The sequence below is a fragment of the Phyllostomus hastatus genome, unplaced genomic scaffold (genome assembly GCF_019186645.2).
Source record: "Phyllostomus hastatus isolate PE091 unplaced genomic scaffold, TTU_PhHast_1.1 phas_contig_90, whole genome shotgun sequence".
Taxonomy (NCBI): Eukaryota; Metazoa; Chordata; class Mammalia; order Chiroptera; family Phyllostomidae; genus Phyllostomus; species Phyllostomus hastatus.
Window position 1 is genome coordinate 5763555 of NW_025333984.1, and position 7882 is coordinate 5771436.

At 37.1% G+C, this 7882-nt stretch overlaps 2 pseudogenes; one reads left to right on the plus strand and one right to left on the minus strand.

Moving 5' to 3' along the window:
* Window positions 1–1559: 1559 nt before the first annotated feature.
* Window positions 1560–3907, minus strand: LOC123827742 (annotated as a pseudogene).
* Window positions 3908–4130: 223 nt separating this feature from the next.
* Window positions 4131–4230, plus strand: LOC123827856 (annotated as a pseudogene).
* The last annotated feature ends 3652 nt before the right edge of the window (window positions 4231–7882 follow it).

Here is a 7882-nt window from a genome sequence, read left to right on the forward strand (position 1 = left end):
GCTTGTAGCAATTATTTATCAGATATAGCTCCCCAGACAAGAGAAACAGAAGAAAAAATAAATAAATGGGGCTATGTCAAAGTAAAAAGTTTTTTCACAACAAAGGAAATCATCAACAAAATAAGACAACCACTGAAGGCGATAACATATTCACCAATACATCTGATAAGGGGTTAATATCCAAAATTTATAAAGAACTTACAAATCTCAACACCAAAAAAACAAATGATCTGATTTAAAAAACGGGCAAAGGACCTGAATAGACACCTCTCCTAGGAGGACATACAAATGGCAATAGACATATGAAAAGATGCTCAATGTCATTAATCATCAGAGAAATGCAAATTAAAGTTACAATGAGATACCATCTCACACCTTTCAGAATGACTATCATCAATAAATCAACAAACAGCAAGTGCTGACAAAGATGTAGATAAAGGGAAATCCTTTTGCTCTGTTGGTTGGAATGTAGATTGGTGCAGCCTCCGTGGAAAGCATTATAGAGTACCTTAAAAAATTAAAAAAAAGATCTGCCTTTTGACCAAATGATCCCACTTCTGGGAGTGTATCCTGAGGAACCCAAAACTCTAATTTGAAAGAGCGTAAGCACCCCTATGTTCATTGCAGTGTTATTTACAATCACCAAGATATGGAAGTAGCCCAACTGTCCATCAATAGATGAATGGATAAAACAACTGTGGGACATTTACCCAATGGAATACTACTTGGCTTAAAAAGAAGAAAGTTTTATTCTTTGTGACAGTATGGATGGATCTGGAGAATATTATCCTAAGTCAGCCAGAGAAAGACTAATACCATATGATTTCACTCATATATGGAATATAATGAAGAAACTGAACCAACAAGAAAAACAGAGACAGACTCATAGATGGAGAGCAGATGACAGCTAGTACCTGGGGGAGGTTAGGGCATGGAGGGATTGAGCAAAAAGCAGAAAGGACTCATGGACATGGACAAAAGTGTGGTGATTACTGGAGGGAGGGGGGTATAATGGAATTAAATAGTAATGGAAAAATAAAATAAAGATTACATTTTTAAAATGTGAACGATTACTTATAGTATCTCTTATGATTCTTTGTATTTGCGTTATGAGTTTTGGTGTCTCCTCTTTTATTTCTGATTTTATTTATTTGAGTTTCTTAATATTCTAACAATCTGTTTATTATCTATTTATATTTATCCCTCCACAGAACCATCACCTTGCTGAAGTTATTAGGAGTGGGCCACAATCTGGGGGCTGGAGTGTGAAATTTGAGGCATACTTTCCTTCACTTTGTGGCTTCGGTGAGGTCATAGTCCAGGCAGAACTGGTGTGTGTGTGCTTTTGGATACTTGAGAAGGGGAACCTAGGCACACCGATAAAGGTGGCCACACCAATGAGGGTTGATTGGCAGGCCAGAATACAAATTCTCCTGATATATACACTTTTACCTGAATAGGGGGCTGGGAGTTGGCTAGCAGTGTTGGTAGGGTTAAGGAGGAGTCATTTCAATGGAAGTGCATTTTTCTGGTTGCAGAGAGAAATGAAGGGTGTTCACCTACACTGGGCCATCTAAAGGGTCAGTAGGGGCTGCTGTATGTCTTTGCTGCCTGCAGGAGAAGGTGAAATAGACATCAAAGCCAAAGAAGCTCACAGCAATAGGCCCATAACACCTGCAATGATTTTGGAGTGGTTTCCTTTCTCAACAAGGACAACAATGGAGATGATCAGGTAGAGAACAGCCACTATGAGGGTTTAGAAGAAATCACTTCAAGGCCATTTGATGATCTATATCCTTGTGTTCGGATTACACATGTAGATGACAAAGAATATAGCAGCAAAGATCATTTTAACCACTGAGAGAGAGAATGATGCTGATGTGGAGGTGATGAATCAGATCAGATTGACTAGGCACAGTATAATCTCAGCAAACAGAATAATTCCCTTGAGGGAGCATGTGAAGTTGGTGCAGTTGGCCCAGCAGCCAGGGGCCAAGAAGCACTTGGTATCCACAATTACATGGGCCAGAGTCCCTATAGGCCAGATGATGTGCTTGCTTTCTTGAAGCTTTGAGGACAGTGCATACTTTGTTATCTAGCCCACTGTTTGGCTGGGTTACTTGACCTTTATCTATACATTTCTTAGTCTAGTTAAAAGTTTGTCAGTTGTATTTACCCTTTCAAAAAATAAACTCTTAGTTTCATTGATCTGTTCTATTTTTAAATATATTTTATTGATTATGGTATTACAGTTATCCTAATTTCCCCCTTTGCTCCTATCTGCCTAGTACCCCCTTCTTTCCAGCAGACCCCCCCCACCTTAGTTCATAGCCATGGATCATGTATATGAGTTCTTTGGTTACTCCATTTCCTATGCTGTTCTTAGAACTCTCCTATCTATTCTGTTCTTACCAATTTGTACCTGTTAATCCCTGCAACTTTCTCCCCATTTGTCCTCTTCCCCTTCACAACTGGTAACTTTTCAAATGATCTCCATATCTATGACTATGTTTCTGTTTTGCTTGTTTGTTCAGTTTTTTTTAAGATTTTATTTATTTATTTTTAGAGAGGGAAGGGAGGGAGAAAGAAAGAGAGAGAAATATCAGTGTGCGGTTGCTGGGGGTCATGGCCTGCAACCCAGGCATGTACCCTGACTGGGAATCGAACCTGCGACACTTTGGTTCGCAGCCCGTGCGCAATCCACTGAGCTACACCAGCCAGGGCTAGTTTGTTTTTTAGTAAATTTTTAAAAATATTTTTAATTTTTAAAGTATTTTATTTATTTATTTTTAGACAGAGGGGAAGGAGGGAAAAAGAGAGGGAGAGAACATCAATGTGTAGTTGCCTCTTCAGCACCTCTACTGGGGACCTGGTCCACAACCCATGCATGTGCCCTGATTGGGAATCAAACCATTGACCCTTTGGTTCACAGGCCTACACGCAATCCACTGACCCACACCGGCCAGGGCTTAGTTTGTTTTTTAGATTCAATTGTTGATAGTTGTGAATTTATTGTCATTTTAATGTTCATAGTTTGACCTTTTTATTAAATAAGTCCCTTTAACATTTCATATAATAATGGCTTGGTGATGATGAACTTCTTTAGCTTCACTTTGTTTGGGGAGCACTTTATCTGCCTTTCCATTCTTAATGATAGCTTTGCTGGATAGAATAATTCTAGGTTGTAGGTCCTTGCTTTTCATCATTTTTTAATACTTCTTGCCAGTTCCTTTTAGCCTGCAAAGTTTCTTTTGAGAAATAAGCTGCTTTATGGGAACTCCTTTGTAGGTAACTATCTGCTTTTCTCTTGCTGCTTTTAAGATTCTCTCTTTATCTTTAACCTATGACAATTTAATTATAATGTGTCTTGGTGTGGTCCTCTGTGGTCCATCTTGTTTGGGACTCTCTGTACTTCCTGGGCTTGCTTGCATGTCTATTTCCTTCACCAAATTAGGGAAGTTTTCTTTTATTATTTTTTTCAAGTAAGTTTTCACTTTCTTGCTCATTCTCTTCTACTTCTGGCACCCTTATGATTTGAATATTGGTAAGTTTGAAATTGTCCCGAGGCTCCTTAGCTTATCCTTGGGTTTTGGTTTTTTTTTTTTTTTTTTTTTTGGAGTTTTTTCTTCTTGCTTTTCTGAATGAATTTTTTTCCCTTATATTCTAAATAATTGATTTTATTCTCAGCTTCATCTGCTCCACTGTTGGTTCCCTGTAAATATTTCTTTATTTCACTTAGCATAACCTTCATTTTTGCCTGGGTCTTTTTTATGTTTTTGAAGTACACAATGGGTTCCTTGAACATCCTAATAAACAGTGTTTTCAATTTTGCATCTGTTAGATTGCTTATCTCCAATTTGCTTAGTCGTTTTTCTGTAGCTTTGCTCTATTCTTTTACCTGGGCCATATTTCTTTGTTTCCTCATTTTTGCAGCCTCTCTGTGTTTGTTTCTATGTATTAGGTAGAGCTGCTTTGACTCCCTGTCTTAGTAGTATGGTGTATTGTAGAAAAGTGCACCCATAAGTTGGATGGGGTAGAGCCTTAGGCATTCGTCTGTGTGGGGCAACCCTTTTTAACCAGGTTGATGGAGTCTCCAATATGGTGTTGCCATTCTGTGGCTCTGTGTATGTGCTCGCTTCAGCAGCACACACTGAAATTGGAACAATACAGAGAAGATCATCATGACTGTTGTGCAAGGATCTATTCTGTTGTTATTTTTGGTCTTTATTTCTAATTTTATCTTAGTTATTTCCTTCCCTATGCTAACTTTGATCATAATTTGTTCTTTTTCTAGTTACTTGTCTAGATACTTATTTTATATATTTTTCTTAATGTGGGCATTTATGTCAAGAAAATTTTCTCTTTGAACTGGTTTTGATGCTTTTTAAGTTTTGGTATAATGTGTTTTTATTTTTGTTTTATGTGTATTTTTTTGTTTTGATTTCTTTAATTGTTGCTCAGGTGCATTTTCTTTAATTTCCATTTATTGTGAATTTTCCACTTTTTCTCCTCTTCTTGGTTTCTAGTTTTATAACAATGTGGTCAGAAAAGATATTTAGTATGACTTCAGTCTTGTTAAATTTGATAAGATTTGTTTGGTGATCTAACATATAGGGTCTGGCAAAAATAACACCTCTTTTTATTACAAAAACTTTTATTACAAAATCATAAGCATGTAATTCTGTAACATAACACTATCACACTCAAGCACACCTCATGGCATTTTTAGGTGAAATTTTCAAATTGCTGTCCATCTTGTGTGAGACATTCACATACCCTACTGACCATACTCAAGCAAGCCTTACTTTTGTCAGACACTCTATATTTTATCTTGTAGAACGTTCTGTGTGCATTTGAAAAGAATGTTTATTCTGCTGCTGTTCTATAAAATCTTCTGTAGATGCCTGTTAGGTTTATTTGGTCTGCAGTAGTTCCAATCCAATATTTCTTTATTGCATTTCTGTCTGGATGATATACCCAGCATTGAACATGGGGACTTGAAGTCTCAAACTATTTATTATATTATTGTCCATTTCTCCCTTCAGATCTGTTGTAATTTAATTAATATATTTAAGTGCTTTAATTTTGAGTGCATATATATTTACAACTGTTAGATGGATTCTCTCTCTCTCTCTCTCTCATTTTTTAAGATCCATTCATTCACTTTCAGACAGAGAGTAAGGGTGGGAGAAAAAGAGAGACAGAAACATCAGTGTGTGGTTACCTCTCACATTTGCCCCGCTGGGGACCTGGCCTGGAACGCAGGCATGTACTCTGACTGGGAATCATACCAGCAAATCCCTGACCTGCAAGCTGGCACTGAATCTACCGAGCCAAACCAGTCAGGGCAATTGTTGGATTCTCTTAATTTAACTCTTTATCGTTATATGATAATCTTCTTGTTCTCTTGTTACAATTTTGGCTTAAAATCTCTTTTGTCTTACATAACTCTAGCTACCCTTGTTCTCTTTTGGTTTCCATTTGTACATTGTATATTTTTCCATCCTTTCATGTGGAGCCTATATTTCCCTTGAAAGTGAAGTGAGTCTCTGGTAGGCAACATATAGTTGGGTATTTTTTTTTTTTAATTCTGCTCACCCACTGTATGCCTCTTGACTGGAGAATTTAAGCTATTTACATTTAAAGTACATATTTATATGTAAGGGCTTACCAATGCGATCTTATTGTTTTTCACTGTTTTATAATTTGTTTCTCCTTTTCTTCCTTTCTTGCTCTCTTCCATTGTGAATTTTTTTTTTAAATTTTGTGTAGTGGTATCTAATTCCTTTATTTTTTATTTTAATCATTGTTCAAGTACAGTTTTCTCCCTTTCACTCCAAATCAAGCTCAACCACCCAACCCTCCCCACTTTCCTCCCATTACCGCCCTCCCCCTAGTTTTTGTCCATGTGTCCTTTAAATTTTTTCCCATAAGCCCTTCCCATTCTCCCTTGAAATTCCCCCTTCTCTCCCCTCTGGTCACTGTAAGTCTGTCCTCTATTTCAGTGTCTTTGGTTATATTTTGCTTGTCTGTTTGTTTTGTTGTTTAGGTTCCTGTTAAAGGTGAGATCATATGGTATTTATCTTTCACTGTCTGGCTTATTTAGCTTAGCATAATGCTTTCCAGCTCCAACCAAGCTGTTGCAAAGGGTAGGAGCTTCTTCTTTCTTTCTGCTGTGTAGAATTCCATTCTGTAAATGTACCATAGATTTTTCATCCATTCATTTACTGATGGGCATCAGGGTTGCTTCCAGCACCTAGCTATTGTAAATTGTGCTGCTATGAACATCAGGGTGCACAGGTTCTTTTGGATTGGTGTTTTAATGTTCTTAGGATATAGTCCCAGCAGTGGAATTGCTGGGTGGAAAGGCAGATCCATTTTTAGTTTTCTGAGGAAGTTCCATACTGCTTTCCATAGTGTTTGTACCAGTCTGCAGTCCCACCAACAGTGCACTAGGGTCCCCTTTTCTCCACAACCTCTCCAACACTTGTTGTTTCTTGCTTTGTTTATGATGGCCATTCTGACTGGTGTGAAGTGGTATCTCATTCTGGTTTTAATTTGCATCTCTCTGATAGCTAGCGATTTTGAACATGGTTTCATGTGTCTTTGGATCCTCTATATGTCCTCCTTGGAGAAGTGTCTGTTCAAGTCCTTTGCCCAATTTTTAATTGGGTTGCTTGTCTTCTTAGAGTGGAGTGGTGTAATTTCTTTATATATTTTGGAGATTAAACCCTTGTCTGAGGTTTCATTGGCAAATATGTTTTCCCATACAGTTGGTTCTCTTTTTATTTTGATACTGTTTTCTTTAGCTGTGCAGAAGCTTTTAATTTTGATGAGGTCCCATTTGTTTATTCTTTCCTTTATGTCCCTTGCTCTAGGGGATACATCAGTAAAAAAGTTTCTTCATGAAATTTCTGAGACTTCCCTACCTATATTCTCCTCTAGAACTTTAATGGTGGCACGGTTTATATTTAAGTATTTTATCCACCTTGAATTTATTTTTGTATAAGGTGTAAGTTGGTGCTCAATTTTCATTTTTGTGCATGTAGCTGTCCAGTTCTCCCAACATCATTTGTTGAAGAGGCGATTTTTACTCCATTTTATGTTGCTGCCTCCTTTGTCAAATATTAATTGACCACAGAGACTTCGGTTTATTTCTGGGCTCTCTGTTCTGTTCCATTGGTCCAGGTGCCTGTTTTTATGTCAGTACCAGGCTGTTTTGATTACAGTGGCCTTGTAGTATAGTTTAGTGTCAGGTACTGTGATCCCTCCAACTTTACTCTTCTCTCTCAACGTTGCAGCAGCTATTCGGGGTCGTTTATGATTCCATATAAATTTTTGAAGTGTTTATTCTATGTCTGTGAAATAAGCCATTGGTACTTTAATAGGTATTGCATTGAATGTGTAAATTGCTTTGGGTAGTATGGACATTTTGATGATGTTAATTCTTCTGATCTGTGAACACGGTATATGTTTCCATTTGTTTGTGTCTTCCTTGATTTCTTTCCTGAGTGTTATGTAGTTTTCTGAATACAGGTCTTTTATCTGTTTGGTTAGGTTTATTCCTAGATATTTTATTTTTCTTATTGCTATTTCAAATGGGATTTTTTTCTTGATTTCTGCTTCTGCTGTTTCATTGTTGATATACAGAAATACCTTTGATTTCTGGATATTGACTTTGTATCTCGCTGTTTTGCCAAATACATTTATTAGGTCAAGCAGTTTTTTTTTGTGAAGAATATAGGATTTTCTGTGTACACTATCATGTCATCTGCAAACAAGGACAGTTTTGTTTTCTTCTTTCTGATTTGGATGCCTTTTATTTGTTTTTCTTAGCTGATTGCTGTGGCTAAAACTTCCAGTACTATATTGAATAGAAATG